General features: G+C 43.1%; 1 protein-coding gene and 1 long non-coding RNA gene across 2 annotated transcripts in view; both read left to right on the top strand.

The window, feature by feature from the left end:
* Positions 1-22,381, top strand: part of LOC138975798 (uncharacterized) — a 270,784-nt gene that overhangs the window by 68,655 nt on the left and 179,748 nt on the right. The gene's annotated exons all lie outside the window — the stretch shown is intronic.
* LOC138958298 (uncharacterized) lies at positions 6,953-7,731 on the top strand. Its single transcript, XR_011453367.1, has 2 exons — positions 6,953-7,161; positions 7,467-7,731. It is a non-coding gene; the product is annotated as an uncharacterized lncRNA (long non-coding RNA).

The following is a 22,381-nucleotide window of genomic DNA, read 5'->3' as shown; positions in this document are numbered from 1 at the left end:
TTATTATTGCCTTAAAACTTTGTGAATTTTCAAACACGCCCAAAAAACTTCCTTTAAGGTCATTTTTAATAATCATATTGTATTTACAAATCACTTTATCCTCAACGCATTTCCAAATAAACATAATTTTTGGGCACAAAAAAACAAAACAAAAAAAACAATTTCGTTCTCACAATAAGTACAACAATTACTGTATGTTGAACTTGTGTTTAATAATTTTATATCGGTAAAACTGTTGGACAAACATAGATTGGTTATAGGGAAAATTTGGGTTACTGGTAAAGTTTAAAAGGAAGAACATTATTCAGTAGACCGTAAATAACTAAGTTTAGTGACTTGTTCCTTATTTATTGGGGAAATGTCTGTCAAGAAGTTTAGATAAGACAATATAGTGGGGCGGCTTAGCCCAAATGTTCAAAATAATTGTGCATTTTGTTATACAAGCACCAAATTTGGCACAAATGTACATTAATATGTTGCGAACATTTTCAGATATTGGGCCACTTGAAATTCTCTCTGAGCGAGTTTTCGCGAGGAACAGGGTTGAGCTACGGTAGGGTCACTGCGCATGTCTGGTTTTTTTCTTCGCGGAAACGCTGTTGGGTTGTGTCCAGTCGCGTCCCTTGCAACAAGATGGCGACAAGCGCGTTACGGATTTACTGTTGTGGAGAGTTGATGGACGACGATGATGAACAAGCAGTACTGTTTTATTGTTGATGTGAATGTAATGCCAAAACATCGAACTATCGATTCGAACGTCAATGAAGAAGTGAGCGTGAAAATCGAGCGCAAAACAGCCGGGTAAAAGTTCAGGGCGCTAAAGTACATTTGAGCCGAAATCGCACCCAAACTCCTGTTGACCTAATTTCTTCCCAAAATAAACATCACTGCTAAAATAAAATGCATTAAAACCAAGACAGTATCCAACCCAGTATCCTTAATTTTTGAAAGGCTAAGTGATTTACAACAAATGTCTTCTCACAATCCGTAACTTTGTCAAAAAATATTTGCAGAAGTTTCTCACCTCGCCTTGGCAGCCATCTTGGAACTGGAGAGACCCTACGCAGGAAGCAAGGTTGAAAGTTGGTTAACCGGTGACGTCACTCCAGTCGTACCGGACCGAGTTTTTGCGACCTCCGGTTCGACTCGAGTCACCTTAGTTGACGCTAAAACTCGCTCTCTATATGTCCGCCATATTGGATTTCAAAATGGCCGCCACTTGAAATCTACATTTGCTATTATCTCTGGACATAATGCAGCTTGTTGCGAAAATTTACGCAAGTTATTCAGGTCTATACAAATACCGAATTATTCAATAAAAGCAGTCATGTGTTTATGAAAACCGTCATGCACCTATGGTTTATTTAATTATGTGATGCAGCAAGTGCCTATGAATTGTCGGGAAAACCTAAGTGTAATTACGTCAAAAGTTTCGCTATCAATTGACGTCATTTTGATTGTCGTCAGGAGATTCTCGTATATCTTGAAGGAGTTCCCTTCAAAGCATATTCTTTTACTTTTGATGTGATCGTTAAATTACTTTGTTCATTGTTATTGAAAATGTAAGGAATTAGATAATAAATGAGGTTATCTAGATACGAAATTCAATGATCGCTATTTTCGCGAAAAGACAAAACTTATGATTGGTCCAGAATAGGTACTAGGTTGGCTAGCAACAAGAAGATAAGTTTCGGTTAGTGGTTAGGGAGTCTGCGCAGAGAGAACGAAAAGATAACGCTCGGGAAAAGAACACGGGGGATAACCGGTCAAAGGCCGAACAGAAGCCGAAGGCCGCTCATGACACGTGTGAAGGCAAGTTTTGTCTGTTTTCTAGGTATTGTTTGATTTATGTCGGGATTTAAGGTAAGCTACTGATTCAGCGATGACTAAATTTGTTTCTCGATGCATAAAAAGTCAGGGAGCGATTGATATTTGCCCGTAAATAGCCTTCAAAGCTGAAAATGTCCGCGATCGAGCACCGGAAATGGCTGTTCGATGGGTTTTGCAAGTAGAAATGTGCTTTATTTCACCAAATCAGCTCGTATTTGGTGTGGGTACGGGATTCTAGAGGACGAAGGAGTCATAAGATGTGCAAAGAAGTGCTATTTGGGAGTAGAATAAATCTTCCGAGACAGTAGACAAGAGAAGGTCATATTTGAGAGACGCGCGTAGGCCGATTGTCTTTCCGACAAGCGAATGATACAGCAGATTAATCATTCGTTTTGACCAGAAACCTAGTCTCTAGTTTTTATGAATGAGTTTTTTAATTAAAACAATCACGAGAACTCTCTCGCTTAGCCTAATGGCTGTTCGATGGGTTTCGCAAGTAGAAATGTGCTTTATTTCACCAAATCAGCTCGTATTTGACATCGGTTTGGTATATATATATATTTTTTCTAATCCTACCGCGAACTGGGCCCGTATGCTTATGGGGGAAGTTCGCGACAACTCCCGAAGTTTTGAGTGACATCGGAAGTACTTGCCTCACTGAGTTGCCAGCTTTGACTTTTGTTTGTTCTGGGTCATTGGCCACCACTCTTTCATTCCCGCTTATACGAGGGGGTTACTGTGTTTCTATGAAAATGGGCGTCGTTGTGTGCATGTGTGAGTGTGTGTGTGTGAGTGTGTGTGTGTGTGTGTGTGTGTGTGCGTGCGTGCGTGTGTTTGTGTGCGTGTGTGTGTGTGTGTGTGTGTGTGTGTGTTTGTTCGAGTGTTGAAGTGTAAGTTTCTGCTATTTTTTTTGTCATTGCTTTATCTGTGTGTGTGTGTGTGTGTGTGTGTGTGTGTGTGAGTGTGTGTGTGTGTGTGTATGTATTTGTGCGAGTGCCTGTCTGCCTGTGTGTGCGTGCGTGCGGGTATAATTGTGCGTCTGTTCCTTCATACGTTTGTTTGCGTGTTCGCGCGTGCCGTGTGTGTGTGTGTGTGTGTGTGTTTGTGTGTGTGTGTGTGTTTGTGTGTGTGTGTGTTTGTGTGTGTGTGTGTGTGTGTGTGTGTTTGTGTGTGTGTGTGTGTGTGTGTGTGTGTGTTTTCGATGTTATGTGTGTGTTCGACGGTGTGTGTGTGTTCGACGGTGTGTGTGTGTGTGTGTGTGTGTGTGTGTGTGTGTGTGTGTGTGTGTGTGTGTGTGTGTGTGTGTGTGTGTTCGACGTTATGTGTGTGTTCGACGGTGTGTGTGTGTGTGTGTGTGTGTGTGTGTGTACCCACTCCCCACTCTATGATGAGCTGACTATATTTGCGCCTTGATATTTTATTCATGTTCTTACGTTTTATGCTGTTTATTGTGATTCACCACACCCGAGTTTATCGTAATTGAGATAATAAAGTGTTCTATGTCTATGTATTATGTCTAATACACATGCACACACGCACGTAGGCTACAAAAATCCAATCTTGACTTTGAACTTTATATAAACATACATCCTCTTCATAATTAACGAGGACAAACGTAATTTACAAACACCTAAGTACAAAAAATTTTCTGTTTTAAAAATTCGTACACACATTTTCTCAAATAATATGAAATTCGCTGAACTTATCTTCTTTTCACTACACCTTATATCTTGATTCCCAAAAAATGGAGTTCTGCCTTTTTAAATTTACCAGTAACACAAACATTCGCTCTGACCAAACTATTTTTGTCCAGCAGTTTTACCGATACACAATCATTAAAAAAACACTACAAAAAGAGTTTTAAGTTAACCGACTTCGCTACCACATAAACAACCTTTTTTTTATTGTCCCCAACATTCTGGTCAACGAAATCATTATTATAGACAGTCATTCTATTTAAGGACAATTATCACAGCTTTCGTTCAACCAGTTAAAAACAACAATTATAGTAAAAGCTACAGCGCGATCAACGTTTGCCCATTTACGAACTCGCGATGAGATTTGTTTCTTCTTGTCACCAAGCCTACCGTTTACAAACGCATGCGCACTAATTGGGATTCCCCCAATTTTCTCGACCTTGACCTCAGAACTCTTGAAGCCACTACTTCGGCGTTCAATTTAGCTCGTGCATACCGAGTAGCTGGCAACTTTGCTTTCCAAGTTCCCAATTCCAATGTCAAGGGCCTCTCGCTTGACATAATTATACGACGATATCGCATCTCAAGGGTCCTTACCCATCCAAAAGAAACCTCCAGCGCATACTACAATTGCAGGACATTCCGTTTTTAAAGGCAGCTCATTGGGAAATTATCTCAGACACAATATCGAAGACGTGAAATGCGTCAATCGAGCAACTGTCGTAACTTGGCTACAATGAGACGGTCTCCTACCTTGCACCATAGACACGGACTGTGACATTCTTGTTTAATTTAGGTGAAATGCTTAAAACAGAGTGACTCAAAAGCGACAGTTCGATCAGTTACTGACCGAAAAAAACGTGCTCGAGTCATTCGGCGAAGGTGGCGAGCTTTCAAACCAGCACGACTGAATAACTCAGAATGCCTTTTTTCATCATGCCTCTATTCTACACGAGTAACATAGTGCAGTGGTAACGGTTCCGGACTCTCGTTCATTTGCTCCGGGTTCAAGTTCCGCCGGGAGCTATATATTTTTTATTAATCTTTTCCTTTTTAAGCCTCCGCAATTGCATTCCGGCTGCAAAAACCGGGTTTTGCCTCTGTGTTAATTTTATTCATTTGCAAAAGAAACCTTCCTATGCTTTGAAAAAATCATATCATGTCTTGACTTTCAACTGTACGCGCGCATGTGCCATTTTCGTTGACTGAAATGTTGATAGAAACGTGCGCATGCGTATTAGTAGGGATTCCCCCAATTTCCCCGACCTTGACCTTAATACTCTCGCTGTCACTACTTTGGCGTTCAAGTCAGTTCATGCATTGTGAACAGTTAGAAAGTTGACTTCGGGAGTTCCCACTTCGAAAAGAGGCCTCTACTTCCAGTGTTTCTTACTTCTAGTTCATGCATACGGGCCCTGGATAGCAGACGCGGCACGACTGTTGCACCACACTTTGAAGTAATCCTTCAAAGTGTGGGGATGTGCCCCACACTTTGAAGTAAACCCATTTTTTACTTCAAAGTGTGGGGGGATCTTCCCACACTTTGAAGTAAACTGAGTTTTTACTTCAAATTGTGGGGGGAACTTCCCACACTTTGAAGTAACTTACTTCAAAGCGTCTTTTGCCTGTTTGAGCCTGATGATTTTGTCCAAAAAAATGGCAGTCTTTTGGATGAGTGAACAGAAAAAGTGAGCGAGCCAAGAAACATAGTGATGTTTGTTATCAGGCTTTAAGCAATGTACCATTGTTGAGTGTGACGAAAACTCGTGGTGACGATTTTAAAACATGTTGGGTCACGCATGGTCCAATCTTACATGGTCCAACCTTACATGGTCCAACCTTACATGGTCCAACCTTACATGGTGCAACCTTACAAGGTCCAACCTTACATGGTCCAATCTTACATGGTCCATATATATATTATTGGACCATGTAAGATTGGACCATGTAAGATTGGATCATGTAAGGTTGGACCATGTAAGGTTGGACCATGTAAGGTTGGACCATGTAAGGTTGGACCATGTAAGATTGGACCATGTAAGGTTGGACCATGTAAGATTGGACCATGTAAGGTTGGACCATGTAAGGTTGGACCATGTAAGATTGGACCATGTAAGGTTGGACCATGTAAGGTTGAACCATGTAATATTGGACCATGAAATGTTGGACCATGTAAGGTTGGACCATGTAAGGTTGGACCATGTTATATTGGACCATGTAAGATTGGACCATGTAAGGTTGGACCATGCAAGGTTGGACCATGCAAGGTTGGACCATGTAAGATTGGACCATGTAAGATTGGACCATGTAAGATTGGACCATGTAAGATTGGACCATGTAAGGTCGGACCATGTAAGGTTGGACCATGTAAGATTGGACCATGTAAGATTGGACCATGCGTGACCCAACATGTTTTAAAATCGTCACCACGAGTTTTCGTCACACTCAACAATGGGACATTGCTTAAAGCCTGATAACAAACATCATTATGTTTCTTGGCTCGCTCACTTTTTCTGTTCACTCATCCAAAAGACTTTGCCATTTTTTTTGACAAAATCATCAGGCTCAAACAGGCGATGCAAAAGTCCCACGCTTTGAAGTAAGTTACTTCAAAGTGTGGGAAGATCCCCCCACACTTTGAAGTAAAAACTGAGTTTACTTCAAAGTGTGGGGCACATCCCCACACTTTGAAGTAATTTACTTCAAAGTGTGGGATTACTTCAAAGTGTGGTGCAACAGTCGTGCCGCGTCTGCTATCCAGTTTGCGGTAGGATTAGAAAATATATATATACCAAACCGATGTCAAATACGAGCTGATTTGGTGAAATAAAGCACATTTCTACTTGCGAAACCCATCGAACAGCCATTAGGCTAAGCGAGAGAGTTCTCGTGATTGTTTTAATTAAAAAACTCATTCATAAAAACTAGAGACTAGGTTTCTGGTCAAAACGAATGATTAATCTGCTGTATCATTCGCTTGTCGGAAAGACAATCGGCCTACGCGCATCTCTCAACTATGACCTTTTCTTGTCTACTGTCTCGGAAGATTTATTCTACTCCCAAATAGCACTTCTTTGCACCTCTTATGACTCCTTCGTCCTCTAGAATCCCGTATCCACACCAAATACGAGCTGATTTGGTGAAATAAAGCACATTTCTACTTGCAAAACCCATCGAACAGCCATTTCCGGTGCTCGATCGCGGACATTTTCAGCTTTGAAGGCTATTTACGGGCAAATATCAATCGCTCCCTGACTTTTTATGCATCGAGAAACAAATTTAGTCATCACTGAATCAGTAGCTTACCTTAAATCCCGACATAAATCAAACAATACCTAGAAAACAGACAAAACTTGCCTTCACACGTGTCATGAGCGGCCTTCGGCTTCTGTTCGGCCTTTGACAGGTTATCCCCCGTGAAGAAGAAGCAACTGGAAGTCTGCAAGGGTGAGCGAAACCATGGGAAGAGCCGCAACAATACCGGTTAACGCCTAGAACAAGAACCATCGTCAAGGGCGAGCGGAGGCTTAAGAATCCCAGAGCGGAGTTACCCTGTCAGTGACAGGATGGCCGGAGAGGGGGCAGCTAGCGGTAGCAGGGGCCGTTGGCCGTTACGTTGGTGAAATCTATTTTGGTAAATATGAGTTATTCAGATCCAAGTTAGTTTCCCCAAGGTTATCAAATTGCAATGGTCACAGTGTCATAAGTTTGATTGAATGCCAAGATTCTATGTAATCACTGTAGACCAAACGCAATACATTGTATGAACGTTGAGCGGCATGATGAATGAGTGTGGATAATTAATTGTTTATAAAGTGCTATAATGAATGATATAGTCGAGTCTCCGTTTGAATAACAAGATGTGGTTTTATCACACAGGTCTCAGGGGAAACGGTTTGTATAATGACAGAGTAATTCCCAGTTCTGAGAGTTCAACAGATACGTTGGTGTTTCGAGTTTCGAGTTTCCAGTTTCGTCTGATGCTTTCGAGATCAGCAACGATGAACATTGTGTAACCTGTTCGACAAATAACCAGCCCGGATCACACGATGCTCCGATCATCTACATCATCACTTCATATTACAAGATGAGTAGGCTAACCTGTAGATCTAGGACATAAAAAAGGAACGATACAAGAGTGAAGAAATCTGTCGACCTCGGAAACAAGCAAATGAATAAAAAGTTGAATCTATAAACTTTCAAATACATCTTGTGTGTTTTGTGTATGAATTTGTAACAGTGGTGTGATAGAATTTTTTTTAGAAACAAAATTCATCCTTGATCTGGTTCATTACGTAGAAGGTGAGGTCCTCGTACCCTCCGAGTACGTAACAGACTGGGATCCGCAACACAGCTATTGACTTGATTCTGGTATCTAAATGTATGTTTTTTGGGGCAAGGAATCCAATGGTACCAATTTCAACTTAATATTATCTATCACAGTCTGTTATATAATTGTATTTGGAAATTATCTAGGCAAATATTGGATTCAACACAATACTTTCAAAAAAATGTCTTAGTTCTGTAAATGTCTTAGGTATAATACTGACATGCTACATGGTCTAGTATCTGAGGCTAGGTGTATACTGACATTCTACAATGGTCTGGTATCTGAGGCTAGGTATAGACCGGTACTAAGATTCGTGTCCATAAACAGTGTCATGTTAATTAATTCAGCATTGCCACAAGTACATGTATGTTGTTGACTCATCGTCCTGTGCAGTCCCCTTCACACTCACACAGAGGGCTGTGCACTGAAGGGCAGCCTTTTTGCACTTGCAGCGCCTCACGCACCCTTTCTTGCACTTGCAAGAAATCAGCTAAATGCAACTGTGAGCTGCCTCAGGTAGCCTGGTCCAGTAAGGTGTGTACTGTCCTTCTGCAGTCCTTGACCAACCCCAGTTGGTTGGTGGAGGGAGCTCTGGTGCTGGCAGCAGTATCTGACCCCACACATGTCCACCTTGATACACTGCCCTATTGACATGTTCCGTCAGAGCTGCCTTCGTTGGAGGGATGAGCTGCACATTGTTCTTCCTTGCAAAGATTTTTCTTCTGGCCTTGTCAATGTCTGTGCATTTGCTGGTTCGATCATACAACAGGATCACGAACCTCTCGATCATGCGCATTGCATCATCTGGTATGTCACGCGGTGCAGCAGCAGCAGCGCCTCAGTGAGTTCTGGCAGTACCGTCCAGACTGCCCACGCAGTCTTCTTGCCACGTCTAGTAAAACTAGACACAGTGTCGCATCCAGTTAGAGCGTGGAACATTGGCAGTGCCCGTGCCTTTTCTTGTCCCAATCCAGCTGCTATTTCGTGTGCTGCTAGATATCGGAAACTCTGGCCTGTTCCCAATGCCAGCCACAGTTTGTCTTCTGGTTGCAACTCCTGTGCCAGGGACACTGCCAGAACCACAACATCGATGTCTACAGTCCGGATGAGTATTGCATGGTGTCCATGCTGGGCTGCGTGAGATGCATGCAGCAACATCCGACTGTCAGCTTCTTCATGGTTACATGGGGCGAGTGAGGTCAGATCTAGCAGTAGTGGTTTGCTGAGCACTGCCTCTCCATCAGTAATGACGAGTTGCTTGTCCTCCTGGTCAAACCATTCCATGAGAGCTGCTGAGAGGAACCTGAACAGCTCGGTCTTGTTGCTGTCCACTCGTAGGAAGTTCTGCCAGTTTCCTGGTATGGCTGCGGCAGCCACCACACGTCTCTGCACGCCTTGTCCCCGCTTTGCACGTGTACTACCCTTCAGTGAATCAGCAAGGTAAGTATCCCAGACCAGATCCAGGCGTGACACTGTTTGCAGCTTCGTGGACATATATGGGATGACGATCTGTTGTGCATACTCTTCAAAGGTCTTTGATGCAGCCGGCTTCAGCATCTGGACGATGGCTGCTCCATCAAGCACAATACAGGTCGTGACAGGAGTCTCTGTCTTTGCGTCAGAGACTTCTTCCAAGCATGTGAGGAGATCACTCTTGGTACCAGTGCAGAGGCTTCCACCATCAGACAATGCAGGAAGACATGCCTGATTCTCGTGACGAAAGAACTCCTTAAGGTTTCCATCCCTCGTCTGGCAGCCAATGGTACATGCGTGCGAAGAGTTCACGGTCATTCCTGACGGAGGCGAGCTGTTGCTGACCTTTGCTCTGGCTTCTTGGAGTGGAAGTGCTGAACACCTTCAGCTTGTTACGAGAAATGGGGTCGTCCACTGCCTTTGCTCTGTCCAACAGACACTCTCTGGTGAAAGCCTCGAACTGCTCTTGGCCAATCCTCTTGGCATTCATCACGGTCTCCACGGCAGCAGGACCTGCGATCTCCTTTGTGTCCAGTTTGACTACATCCTGACTCTCCTCCTCAAATGGGTTGCCCATCTCCTCTATGACACCAACGAGAGAGCGAACATCTTTCACAAATGAGGCCTGTACACTTGGCGTCTGATCATGATTACGTGTGTCTGCTGTTTGCCGTCTCCAGTGTTGGTTCTCATCCTGGAATTCTTCGATCACCCTGGCAACTTCTGGTCCCGCAACCATCCAGCGACGTAGGGCACTGGGGTTGTCAGTGAGCCCAACTGCTCCACTGTATCCTTTGATGCAGCCATTATTCTGCTCATGTGCCTGGTCAATCGGGATTGAAGAGAACACCCTCTGTGTTTTCTGAACGGTGAAGTGGCCTTCCCTGAATTTCCTGGATACATCTGGGTGTTTGGTGATGAGTTCGGCCATGTCCTTCAGGTGCACTGGTATCCACCTAGCATAGTGGGTGTGATCCAGTGCTTGGAACCAGTGGACCAGCTGTCACCGTGTCAGAGCATCGAGGTACATCATTAACGATCCCTGCCTGAGAGAACGCGCATACACTTGAACCAACAGTTCTAGTTTCAGCACGGTTGCCCAGTAGTGAAACCCCAGTGGGGGATGTCTTATCCTCTCTGGCAACACCAGTCTTCAAACTCGAGAAGTTCCTCTGCATCCCTGGTTTCTCCCAGACAGTAGTGCGTGTAGGCACAGTGTTGCAGGATGTACAGTGCTGCTGCAGTCAATGTCAAATGTAGATCGTAAAGCAGCCATGTAATGTAAAGCAGCCATTTTGAAATCCAATATGGCAGCAAATATTTGACAATACCAAGTGGCAATTGGTACCATTGGATTCCTTGCCCCCAAAAACATACATTTGGATACCAGAATCAAGTCAATAGATGCATTATTTCCACAGATAATAGCAAATGTAGATTTCAAGTGGTGGCCATTTTGAAATCCAATATGGCGGACATATAGAGAGAATTTCAAGTGGCCCAATATCTGAAAATGTTCGCAACATATTAATGTACATTTGTGCCAAATTTGGTGCTTGTATAACAAAATGCACAACAGATTTGCTATGCTGCTGCACTAATACTTTTCATCGGTGTTTTAATTTGTTTTCCCTCGTTAATTTTTGATTACGATGAAATGATCGTACTGTCGGTTTTGAGCCTCTCTGTTTCAAGCTTTTCACCTAAATTAAACAAGAATGTCACAGTTCGTGTCTATGGTGCAAGGTAGCCGACCGTCTCATTGTGGCCAAGTTACGACAGTTGCTCGATTGACGCATTTCACGTCTTCAATATTGTGTCTGAGCTCATTTCCCAATGAGCTGCCTTTAAAACCAAAATGTCAGGCAATTGTAGCATGCGTTGGAGGTTTCTTTTAGATGGGTAAGGACCTTTAAGATGCAATATCGTCGTATAAATGATGAAATTAACTTTGAAAGTGGGAACTTTGGAAGCAAAGCTGCCAGCTTCTCGGTATACACGAGCTAACTTGAACGCCTGTCCGACAGAACACAAAGGGTGGCAATCGAGGGCGTCCAATCAACACCAGCACCAGTAACATCAGGCGTGCCCCAAGGCACAGTGCTAGGACCCCTCCTATTCCTGCTATATATTAACGACATGCCAGACGTCGTCAAAAATTCCAAAGTAAAACTGTTTGCTGACGACAGCCTCCTGTTTAGAAACATCTCAAATCAACAAGACCAGATGCTGCTCCAACAAGACCTGGAAGCGCTAGAGAAATGGGAGCAAGAATGGCAAATGGAGTTCAACCCAAGCAAATGTGTGGTAATGAACATCATGCCAAACAAGAATAAGATACTTCTTCCATCCAACTACCACCTCCATGGACAGACTCTTGAAACAACGACAGAGAGCAAATATCTAGGTGTTACTATTACAAGTAACCTTTCCTGGGGCAGGCACGTAGAAACAGCTGCAGCGAAGGGAAACAGGACAGTCGGCTTCCTCCGAAGGAACTTCAAGGAGTGCACCCCAAAAGTGAAAGCGGCAACCTACATCACAATGGTCCGCCCCACCCTTGAGTATGCCTCGACTGTCTGGAATCCGCACGAACAACAGCACAACAACCTGCTCGAGTCAGTCCAAAAAAGAGCGGCCAGATATGTCCACAATAACTACAGGGAAAAAGAGCCTGGCACCGTCACCAACATGCTGACAAACTTAGGATGGAAGAGCCTCGAAAAACGAAGACATAACAGTCGGCTAGCGATGATGTTTAAAATTAAAAAAGACATGGTCGGCATTGATAAGACCGCGTTTCTCAAACCATCAGACACGAGAACGAGAGGGAATAGGATCCATCAAGAACAGGACTACCACCCTTCACTGTCCCACTCCTTTTTTTCGCGGACAACATCAGGGCCCGTATGCATGAACTAGAAGTAAGAAACACTGGAAGTAGAGGCCTCTTTTCGAAGTGGGAACTCCCGAAGTCAACTTTCTAACTGTTCACAATGCATGAACTGACTTGAACGCCAAAGTAGTGACAGCGAGAGTATTAAGGTCAAGGTCGGGGAAATTGGGGGAATCCCTACTAATACGCATGCGCACGTTTCTATCAACATTTCAGTCAACGAAAATGGCAAGGCACGTGTGCTGCTCAAAAAGAAAGTAGACACAGAGGGGCGTTCTGCGCCTTTTTCAGATGGTGAAATTGCTGTACTCTTGACAGAAGTGTTTTACGAAAGAACGGTTATTCTGTCCAAATTTCAGAACAGTCTTAACTGTTAAACATAAAGACGCTGTCTGGTCGATAAATGCCAAAGAAGTGTCGGTCTCTCTCTCTCTCTCTCTCTCTCTCTCTCTCTCTCTCTCTCTCTCTCTCTCTCTCTCTCTCTCTCTCTCTCTCTCTCTCTCTCTCTCTCTTACGACACACGCACACACACACAAACGTACACTCATACACATACTGACACTATGACACAAGTGACACTGACGGCACACATAAACACACACACACACCACACACTGCACACACACACACACACGCGCGCGCGCACACATATACACACACACACACGCACCCATACACGCACGCACACAGTCACAAACAAATAACCACACACTCACTCTCTCTCACTTTCTCTCATTCTCTCTCAATCTACACTCATACACACACTGAAACTATGATGACACAAGTGACACGGCACACACACACACACACACACACACACCCACACGCACACATAAACACACACACACACACACACACACACACACACACACACACTCACCGTAGTGACACACGCATACACACGCGCGTACAGTTGAAAGTCAAGACATGATATGATTTTTTCAAAGCATAGGAAGGTTTCTTTTGCAAATAAAAAAAATTAACACAGAGGCAAAACCCGGTTTTTGCAGCCGGAATGCAATTGCGGAGGCTTAAAAAGAAAAAGATTAATAAAAATAAAAAAATAAAAAAAATATATAGCTCCCGGCGGAACTTGAACCCGGAGCGAATAAACGAGAGTCCGGAACCGTTACCACTGCACTATGTTACTCATGTAGAATAGAGGCATGATGAAAAAAGGCATTCTGAGTTATTCAGTCGTGCTGGTTTAAAAGCTCGCCACCTTCGCCGAATGACTCGAGCACGTTTTTTTCGGTCAGTAACTGATCGAACTGTCGGTTTTAAGTCACTCTGTTTAAAGCATTTCACCTAAATTAAACAAGAATGTCACAGTCCGTGTCTATGGTGCAAGGTAGGAGACCGTCTCATTGTAGCCAAGTTACGACAGTTGCTCGATTGACGCATTTCACGTCTTCGATATTGTGTCTGAGATCATTTCCCAATGAGCTGCCTTTAAAAACGGAATGTCCTGCAATTGTAGTATGCGCTGGAGGTTTCTTTTGGATAGGTAAGGACCCTTGAGATGCGATATCGTCGTATAATTATGTCAAGCGAGAGGCCCTTGACATTGGAAGTGGGAACTTCGAAAGCAAAGTTGCCAGCTACTCGGTATGCACGAGCTAAATTGAACGCCGAAGTAGTGGCTTCGAGAGTTCTGAGGTCAAGGTCGAGAAAATTGGGGGAATCCCAATTAGTGCGCATGCGTTTGTAAACGGTAGGCTTGGTGACCAGAAGAAACAAATCTCATCGCGAGTTCGTAAATGGGCAAACGTTGATCGCGCTGTAGCTTTTACTATAATTGTTGTTTTTGACTGGTTGAACGAAAGGGTCGGTTCAAAGCTGTAATGATTGTCCTTAAATAGAATGACTGTCTATAATAATGATTTCGTTGACCAGAATGTTGGGGACAATAAAAAAAAGGTTGTTTATGTGGTAGCGAAGTCGGTTAACTTAAAACTCTTTTTGTAGTGTTTTTTTATGATTGTGTATCGGTAAAACTGCTGGACAAAAATAGTGTGGTCAGAGCGAAAGTTTGTGTTACTGCAAATTTGAAAAAGCAGAACTCCATTTTTTGGGAATCAAGATATAAGGTGTAGTGAAAAGAAGATAAGTTCAGCGAGTTTCATATTATTTGAGAAAATGTGTGTCCGAATTTTTAAAACAGAAAAATTGTACTTAGGTGTTTGTAAATTGTGTTTGTCCTCGTTAATTGTGAAGAGGATGTATGTTTATATAAAGTTCAAAGTCAAGATTGGATTTTTGTAGCCTACGTGCGTGTGTGCATGTGTATTAGACATATACATCTAGACATAGAACACTTTATTATCTCAATTACGATAAACTCGGGTGTGGTGAATCAAAATAAACAGCATAAAACGTAAGAGCATGAATAAAATATCTAGGCGCAAATATAGTCAGCTCATCATAGTGTGGGTAGTGGGTACACACACACACACACACACACACCGTCGAACACACACATAACGTCGAACACACACACACCGTCGAACACACACATAACATCGAACACACATACACACACACACACACACACACACAAACACACACACACACACAAACACACACACACACACACACGGCACGCGCGTACACGCAAACAAACGTATGAAGGAACAGACGCACAATTATACCCGCACGCACGCACACACAGGCAGACAGGCACTCGCACAAATACATACACACACACACACACACACACACACACACACACACACACACACACACACACACACACACACACACACACACACACACACAGATAAAGCAATGACAAAAAAAATAGCAGACACTTACACTTCAACACTCGAACACACACACACACACACGCACACAAACACACGCACGCACGCACGCACACACACACACACACACACACACACACACACACACAAACACACACGCACACAACGACGCCCATTTTCATAGAAACACAGTAACCCCCTCGTATAAGCGGGAATGAAAGAGTGGTGGCCAATGACCCAGAACAAACAAAAGTCAAAGCTGGCAACTCAAGTTTGTATTCAGGGAAATTTGCACGAAATGCATGCACAAGATACGACTTTTCCCTCTATTTTCTCTCTTTGGGACTTTCATTTGCGTCAGCTCGGTTTGATATGAAATCTGAAGAAAAGCCCTGCCTTTTTGCACTGAGAAACTGTGGAAGTAGCGTGTTTACTACTGGGTCTGGCTGTAGTACATTTACCCTCATTTACTTCCTCGTTAGCTTCCAAAGTAAACTCTTTTTTCGTCCCATGCATGCTAAAGTGAGGATGTACTTCCGATGTCACTCAAAACTTTAGAAGTAGTCGCAAAATACCCTGAGTTACTTCCTCGCTTTGCTTCGAGGTAAACCCTTTTTCCGGCCCATGCATACGAAAGTGAGGCAAGTACTTCCGATATCACTCAAAACTTCGGGAGTTGTCGCGAACTTCCCCCATAAGCATACGGGCCCAGGATGTGCACACCCCAATGTAGTGTACACGAAGGGACCTCGGTTTTTTGTCTCATCCGAAAGACTAGCACTTGAACCCACCACCTAGGTTAGGAAAGGGGGGAGAAAATTGCTAACGCCTTGTGTGTTTCATCAATAAAATGTCTTACGTCTTACGTCTCTCTCTCTCTCTCTCTCTCTCTCTCTCTCTCTCTCTCTCTCTCTCTCTCTCTCTCTCTCTCTCTCTCTCTCTCTCTCTCTCTCTCTCTCTGTCTGGGCACAAGCGGATTACCGTCTGTCTGTCTGTCTGTCTTTCTGTCTGTCTGTTTTGACTCTCTCTCTGATGAAATTATTTGACAGTCATGCTTTTTGGGGATTGCTTCAAGCAGGTTACATGTGTAATTTGTGTTAAGCCTCTCTCTCTCTCTCTCTCTCTCTCTCTCTCTCTCTCTCTCTCTCTCTCTCTCTCTCTCTCTCTCTCAGTCTCTCTTTTTAAGACTCTCTCTTTCTCTCTGTCTCTCTTTCTCTCTCTCTCTCTCTCTCTCTCTCTCTCTCTCTCTCTCTCTCTCTCTCTCTCTCTCTCTCTCTCTCTCATGGCGATGAGAGGGCGTTCCTAACAGTATTTAAAGAAACACTTATTTCATCCTATAAGCAAACCTGGCTTGACAATGTACAAGGAAGTGAACGTTTCTCTCTGTACAGAACCTTCAAATCAACCCTAACATTATCCAACTATTTAAGTGATTTGAAACATATTAAAGCTAGAAATCTTCTGATTAAACTTAGATTGGGAGTATCTCCTCTGAAAGTGCATCGACTTCGCTTTAATTTAAATGCAACCTCCGCTGATTTATCTTGTCCATTTTGTTGTGGCAGTGTTGAAGATGAAGTCCACTTTGTTTTAGTATGCCCTAAATATGCTGAGTTAAGAGAATATTATATTCCACGAAAATACACTAGAATCCCATCATTGTTTAAATTAACCATGCTGTTTTCAAACACTAGTAAGCCGCTATTGCTACGTTTTTCTACATTTGTCATGAAGGCGCTTTCCATTCGTAATCCATAATCCGTAAAGGAAACAGGGCGATACTAATAGGATATTCTTGTTTTTGTTCACTGTGTGCATTTGTATGCTGGTGCTTGAGATGTGCTCATCTCCATGAAAAGGGCCCAAGGCCTACTCTTTAAAACATTCAGACTTCAGACTCGGACTTCTCTCTCTCTCTCTTAGTCTCTCTATCTCGCGGCTCTCTCTCTCTCACTTTTTTTTCTCTCTCTCTCTCTCTCTCTCTCTCTCTCTCTCTCTCTCTCTCTCGGCTCTCTAACTCTGTCTGTCTGTCTGTCTGTCTGTCTGTCTGTCTGTCTGTCTGTCTCTCTCTCTCTCTCTCTTTTTCTCTCTCTCTCTCTCTCTCTCAGTCTCTCTATCTCGCGGCTCTCTCTCTCTCAGTCTCTCTCTCTCTCTCTCTCTCTCTCTCTCTCTCTCTCTCTCTCTCTCTCTCTCTCTCTCTCTCTCTCCTCTCTCTCTCTGTCTGTCTGTCTGTCTGTCTTTCTCACTTTCAGTCTATTCTTTTTTTGTGGTTCCATTTCATTATCTGGGCACAAGCGCATTACCGTGTGTCGAGGTATGTAATTGTTCGTTCTGTCATTGGTCGAGGTATGTTCCTGCCTTGGAATCGGCGTTGGGAATTTTGTTTTGAACAACATTAAAAATAGTATTTTGTAAGGTCCTTGCATAATAACGTATGAAATTGTTTGACAGTCATGCCCCTTGGGGATTGCTTCAAGCAGGTTACATGGGTCATTTGTGTTAAAGGACCCCAACAGGCTCTTTTTAAGGTCAGATAAAGCAGTTGGGGTTAATTTAATTATATATAGGTAAGCATCTAAAGATGCAAAAACCGAACAGTAAATCACAGGTTTTGTGTTGCATCAGTCTAATTTTACACAAAATGCATGCTTACAAAGCGGGCACATTCGTCTGCTACGCAAGACTTCAAAATCCCCGCGGCAGCAAGCCGTTGACTGTGACATCACTTACAGGAATCGGAAGCGAAAGTAGCGACGCTCGGTCTGCGTCTTTGCTGCAGCCGTGGATGCGCGCGTACTCCCGACATCACGCCGAGAGAGTGTGCTGCTGCCGTATGTTCGGAGTTGCAAAAAAAGGACTCAGGCTTGAGGTTTTCATTTGTTTCCATCCGACTCAAGGCTCAAGCGCGCAGACCCTTGATTTTAACCCCCAGGCTCAAAACTGTAAGGTTCAGCAGCTAAAGTTGCTTCTGCCATTAATACTGCTTGTGACGTCATGGGAATTTTACCCAGAATTCATCACTTCTGTACTCTCGCGGACGTTCGCGATAAAATGGCCGCCAGATCGGAACGCGAAAACGCTTCGCTTCAGCCACGAAATTCGTCGGATTATGGCCCAAAACGATTCCGAAATAAACTAAACCCTGGTGAGAAAACAATTTCCTACGGCATGCATATGCCTGGTTAACCTAAGTCACGCCAAAACGCAAATGAACGCGTTTTTGACACCAAAAAAAGCCTGTTGGGGTCCTTTAAACGGTGTTCGGCCAGCGGACTATTTTTGATCGCTCTATAATTGAATCGCAGAGTTTCGTGCTTCGGTCCCACAAATGCACTGGCTACTACAGTGGAACCTCCCGTAACGACCTCTCCCAAGAACGACCCCCTCCTTTAGTCGACCAAATGTCTCTGCACGGATGCCTTTTACACTGTAGGGGAAGGGGCCCTAATATGGACCACTTTTCGTTTATTGCTGATAACTAGCTTCTTTTTTTTGCGGAGAAGTTTCATTTTGTGGTTGGTAGTTCTTCTCTCTTAATTTAACCGTTAGGCCTATTTAGAGTGAAATAGCTTTGATAGACTTTCAGCAAAAATTAAATACACAACAAATCACAAAAGGTCCATATGGGCGTCCAATATGGACCACTGAAGCGGGCTTCACGAATCACTGTAAAAAGCCCCCTGTACTTCAAAATAACATGATACAACTTAGTGTGCAAGTCAGACTAATTCAAATATGCTTTAGATTTAGCTGTTTCGGGTTGATGAGAGCATTATTTGAAGCACACCAGGAAACTGAAGAAGCTTATCAAAAACAGAGTGAAAATAAGTGAAATTATCAACTTCCACAAAAAAAGACTATTTGTTATATTTTTTGGAAATCTCGAGGGCTAGTTATAGGTTATTTTCAGCAAGCTTCTTAATGAATTAATTAAAATTGCCTTTAGTTTTTATTTTCTTCGATTTGTTGAAGGTGGTCCATATTAGGGGACTCACAGATACTTTGAGGTTTTGCTATTATGTTTTGTTTGCAGAAGAAACTCGGGGTACACACTGTTAAAATGAAACAAATACTGTCTTTGCTGTCATATATAGCCATTTTTGTGTTATGAAAGCTTTGGCTGTGGACAGAAACGAGTCCGTTTTAGGCGGCAAATTTAGAGTGAACGCTGCCAAAGGTGAAAAAAAGCGAAAAAGCCTAACGGTTTTGATGTTTGTGTTTTGACATGTGCAAGTTATCCAGAGAGGGTGAATACAGCGAATGAAATTGTTTTGAGCGCTCTAGCACCGTTAGTTTGTCAGAACAGGAGGTGGTCCATATTAGGAGCCGGTCCATATTAGGAGCCTTTCCCCTAACTAACCTCCCAAGAACGACTGTTGCGAAAATGTACGCAAAGTTATTAAGATCGATAGTTCTTCCAACAAAGCAGTCATGTGTTGTTTATGAAAACCGTCAGGCACCTATGGTTTATTCAATTATGTGATGCGGCAAGTGCCTATGAGTTGTCGGAAAACCGAAGTGTAATTACGTCAAAAGTTTCGCTATCGATTGACGTCATTTTGATTGTCGTCAAGAGATTCTTGTGTAGTTTGAAGGAGTTTTCTTCAAAGCATATATTCTTCTACTTTTGATGTGATCGTTAGATTACTTTGTTCATTATTATTGAGAACGTAAGGAGTTAGGTAATAAATGAGGTTATCTAGGTACAAAATTCAATGATCGCTATTTTCGTGTCAAGAATCGCGAAAAGACAAAACCAACGATTGGTCTAGAATAGGTTGGCTAGCAACGAGGAAGAAAGTTTCGATTAGTGGTCAGGGAGTCTGCGCAGAGAGGAGAAGAAAATAACGTTCGGCGAAGAAAAGCAACGGCAAGTCTGCAAGAAGAAGCGGAACCATGGGAGAGCCACATCAACATCGGTCAACGCTGAGTACAAGGACCGTCGTCAAGAGCGAGCGGAAAAAGGCTTCAGAAAGTCACAGCGAAGATACCTTGTCAATGACGGGATGGCCGGGAGATGGCAGCTAGCAGTAACATGGGGCGTTAGCCGTTATACGTTGATGAAACCTATTTTTGACTCGCATGCGAAGCAAAAGTGAGTCTATGTACTCACCCGAGTCGTCCGTCCGTCCGTCCGTCCGTCCGTCCGTCCGTCCGTCCCGGCGTCCGTCCGTCCGTCCGTCCCGGCGTCCGTCCGTCCGTCCGTCCGTCCGGAAAACTTTAACGTTGGATATTTCTTGGACACTATTCAGTCTATCAGTACCAAATTTGGCAAGATGGTGTATGATGACAAGGCCCCAAAAAACATACAAAGCATCTTGACCTTGCTTCAAGGTCAAGGTCGCAGGGGCCATAAATGTTGTCTAAAAAACAGCTATTTTTCACATTTTTCACATTTTCTCTGAAGTTTTTGAGATTTATTACCTCACCTATATATGATATATAGGGCAAAGTAAGTCCCATCTTTTGATACCAGTTTGGTTTACCTTGCTTCAAGGTCAAGGTCACAGGAGCTCTTCAAAGTTGGATTGTATACATATTTTGAAGTGACCTTGACCCTGAACTATGGAAGATCAATCAATCAATCAATCAATGAGGCTTATATCGCGCATATTCCGTGGGTACAGTTCTAGGCGCTCTGCAGTGATGCCGTGTGAGATGAAATTTTATACGGCCAGTAGATTGCAGCCATGTCGGCGCATATTTACCTTTCACGGCCTTATTCCAAGTCACACGGGTATGGTAGACAATTATTAACTGTGTCTAAGCAATTTTGCCAGGAAAGACCCTTTTGTCAATCGTGGGATCTTTAACGTGCACACCCAATGTAGTATACACGGGGGGTGGTTCGGACACCGAAGAGAGTCTGCACACAAAGTTGACTCTGTGAAATAAATTTCCGCCGAACCTGGGATCGAACTCGTGCTGACAGCGGCCAACTGAATACAAGATAACTGTTTCAAACTTAAAAATTATGTGGGGCACATGTTATGCTTTCATCATGAGACACATTTGGTCACATATGATCAAGGTCAAGGTCACTTTGACCCTTATGAAATGTGACCAAAATAAGGTAGAAAGAGCCAATAAGCACCATTGTACTTCCTATGTCTTGAATTAACAGATTTGTGTTGCATGACCTTGGATGACCTTGACCTTGGGTCAAGGTCACATGTATTTTGGTAGGAAAAATGTGTAAAGCAGTTCTTAGTGTATGTCATTGCTAGGTTTAGCTGAAGGTCAAGGTCATGTAAAGGTCAAGCATGTGAGTCGTATGGGCTTTGCCCTTCTTGTTGGTAAATATGATTTATCCAGATCTAAGTTAGTTTTCCCAGGGATATCAAAGTAATTTTTATAAGCACTGCATTGGTCACAGTATCACAAGTTTGATTGAATACCATAATTCTATGGAATCACTGTAGACCAAACGCAGTACATTGTATGAACGTTGAACGGCACGATGAATGAGTGTGGATAATTAATTGTTTATAAAGTGCTATTGTGAATGATATAGTCGAACCTCCGTTTGAATAACATGATGTGTTTTTATCACACAGGTCTCAGGGGAAACGGTTTGTATAATGACAGAGTAATTCCCAGTTCTGAGACTTGTTGTTATTTCGGCAGATACGTTGGTGTTTTAAGTTCGAGTTCAGGATTTAGGTTCGAGATCCGAGATGCAACCTTCAAGTTTCGTCTGATGTTTTGAAGATCAGCAACGATGAACATTGTGTAAGCTGTTCGACAATAAACCAGCCTGGATCGCACGATGCTCCGATCATCTACATCGTCGCTACGTGTTTCAAGATGAGTAACCTATAGATCTAGGACATAAAAACAGAAAGAACGATACAAAAGTGAAGAACAATCTGTCGACCTCGGAGCAAGCAAAAATGAATAAAATTTTGAATCTATAAACTTTCAAATACATCTTGTGTGTTTTGTGTATGAATCTGTAATAGTGGTGTAATAGAATTTTTTTTAGAAACAAAATTTATCCTTGATCTGGTTCATTACGTAGAAGGTGAGGTCCGAGTACCCTCCGAGTACGTAACAGACAAGGATCCGCAACAACGACGCCCTTCTTTTTCCGACGACCGACCTTCCAACAAAGGGTAAATAACGACTTTGATCTTTTTACGAGTGAGTGTCAAAGTTCGTAATTACCAAGCACACGCGGAACACGCACGCCGTTAGTTACGCATTAAGAGTCAGGGGTGGTAATCTGTAGTCAGGAGTGCGTGCAAGTCCAGTGGCCTCCGGCCGTCCTCTTCCCACCTCTTCCTGTCACAATTGAAGGACTACACTCCAAGTAGGGAGGGGGATAGGCGTAGTTTGAACGACAACTCAATAATGAATTGCTGTGTAAGTATTATGTGAGTGTGTGGTCACC

Source organism: Littorina saxatilis, linkage group LG1 (genome assembly GCF_037325665.1).
Source record: "Littorina saxatilis isolate snail1 linkage group LG1, US_GU_Lsax_2.0, whole genome shotgun sequence".
NCBI lineage: Eukaryota > Metazoa > Mollusca > Gastropoda > Littorinimorpha > Littorinidae > Littorina > Littorina saxatilis.
Note: the sequence above shows the minus strand (reverse complement) of the source record. Positions and strands in the feature narration are given on the sequence as shown.